The sequence below is a fragment of the Pieris napi genome, chromosome Z, assembly GCF_905475465.1.
Source record: "Pieris napi chromosome Z, ilPieNapi1.2, whole genome shotgun sequence".
NCBI lineage: Eukaryota > Metazoa > Arthropoda > Insecta > Lepidoptera > Pieridae > Pieris > Pieris napi.
Window position 1 is genome coordinate 22501 of NC_062259.1, and position 2500 is coordinate 25000.

Genomic DNA, 2500 nt, shown 5'->3' on the forward strand with positions numbered 1-2500 from the left:
TTAAATTTTCCGTTTTTTCCATTTTAAAAATAGTGTTTATAACTTTAAAAATCAAAAAATAGTGCTGTGTTGTAGAGCTAATTAAGCTCTACATTCCGACATAAAATTTGAGGTTAAGGACTCAAAATTGAAGATAATCTGGAGCAAAAACACTAAAAAGGTGAATAACTTTTAATTTGGATCGACAACCACATGTTTTTATAGCTTCAATAGATTGTACTCCGTAAGGGCTTTCGTTTAATACCCAATTTTAAATTTTTGGAATAAGGGCTGATTTATTAGAGACCAAACCAGGGGTTTTATCGCCCAGCCTGCAGCCCCTAAAGATAGGAACCATTTTTTACATTCAATAGAAGCGCTAGACGGAAAGGTATCTTTTGACACATCTCACGACAAAATCGGACCAGAAATATCCTCTCGGACCAAGGGAAAACCGTTTTTTTTGGGGTTAACCACCCCCAAACATCAGAACACCAAATCCAAATTACGACAAGGACAAAGTACAGAAAATAACCTACAGACTGACACCAATCTCAACAATATTCGCCCAGTAGTTCAGGAATTTCGACCAGGAATAGGTTGGAATCCAGGGTTTCCAGGGGATCCACACCTCCGAAAAATCGGAATCTACCACCATCTTATAGCCCGCACAAGATTCCATCGGACTAGCACCAAACCGCACATCACAATTTTTCACCTGCCCAACTGGACACCAGATTGTCTGGTGACCAGCTGGAACAGCTCCAGCATCACAACCACTGGATTGTCCTCTCCAAGGGCAAGTAGAAAACTACAAGCACCTCTGCCCCACGAGCAACAGCTGCGGAGCAATCCTGCTCTAAAACTCAAGGTAGGGTGGATTACCAGCCCCATATTTTTAGATTTTCAATATTTTTAAATTTTTGTTCTAATACCATCGAGCTTGGGCTCATTCGAACCGTCTTAGCGAGCTCTATAAGATAGTGCACATTGTTCCTCTCATAAACCCCCCTCCACCCCACAATACAGGTTTTCCCCCCCCCACCGCGCCAAAATCTTCCCCCCTACCCCCACCCCCTCGAGTTGGGTATCAATCAACCCAGCTTGAAGAGGCGAATACACCTGTCCACATTTTAGCCCCCCCTCACCCCCCTCCGCAGACATGTTACCCAGAACCCCTCCCAAAACATCCAAATCTGACATTCCGTCACCTTACATGACCACAGCAGCCGCCAGGCGGTCCCTAGTGGACACTCTGAGCCCGTCTTTCACCCGCTCAACTCCCCCTGCGGAGTCTACATACATAGAGATGGCGAGAGACTATAGAAAGAAAGGCCTGGACGCAGTATCAGCCTCCCGCAATCTAAAGGGTGATCTCAAAACCACGATCACAGAGGCAATAAACGGCCTCTTTGGAGTCATCGCCATGCTCGACCCCTCCACCCCCTCCCCTCCCAAACCCCTCACGACACAGGCCACCAATACAACAGTTACACCAACTAAAGACACCACACAACAACAACTGTTAGACAAACTCGAGGCCCACTCTCGGTTACTCGATGAATCGAATAAGGCCTTGCAGGAACATACCAGGGTTATTAAGGCATACCCTAAACCCGCGCCGCCGGAGATACAAACAGTGTCGGCGGACCCGCATAAGACTCATCAATCCTACGCTAAGGCCGCCGCCACGCCCAAACCCCCTGCAGGGCCTTCCATCATCGTGTCCGGAGAGGGTCCCGACACAACAACAGAACAGATACTGACACAAATCAGTAGAACCGTTAATTTCAGAGAGGGCGGATTCGCCCCTTTAAAAGTCACCCCACTGTCAAAACAAAAGATTAAACTCGTTTTCGAGAAAGAAGAGCATAAACAACACACAATTACACGACTACAAAAAAACACAAAAATACACACTCAAGAGGAAAAACGGATTGATCCAATGATCATCCTCAAAGGCATAAAGAAAACAATTCCCGAGTTTGAACTCACTAAAACAATAAAAGACCAAAACATCACACTAGCTAATCACACATTCACTATAAAATTCATTGCTAACAACAGAAACACTACACTGTACAACGCGGTTCTAAACACAACACCCTCTGCCTGGAAGGCGTTCGCCGACCTAGGCAGAGTTAACATAGGGATGCAGCGGGTCCATAGTGACAACTTCTCACCATTTAGGCAGTGTCAAAACTGCCTAAATTTCGGACACACAAAGAGCCGCTGCCCCAACACCACACCCACATGCGCCAAGTGCTCCGCTCACCATCCTACAGCGGAGTGCAAGGCCGAAGTACACAACTGCACCAATTGCGCAGAACATAACAAACAATTCAACACCAACACCGGCACTCTACACCGCGCCGACTCAGACAAATGCCCCAAAGTTACAGCCATGCGTGCCCGCGTTGAGGCAAAAATTAACTACATTTAAAACATGCACAAAACACTAATTTCATATTAAACAACACAATTACACACTGAATTAAACACTCACATTAATTGCGACCTC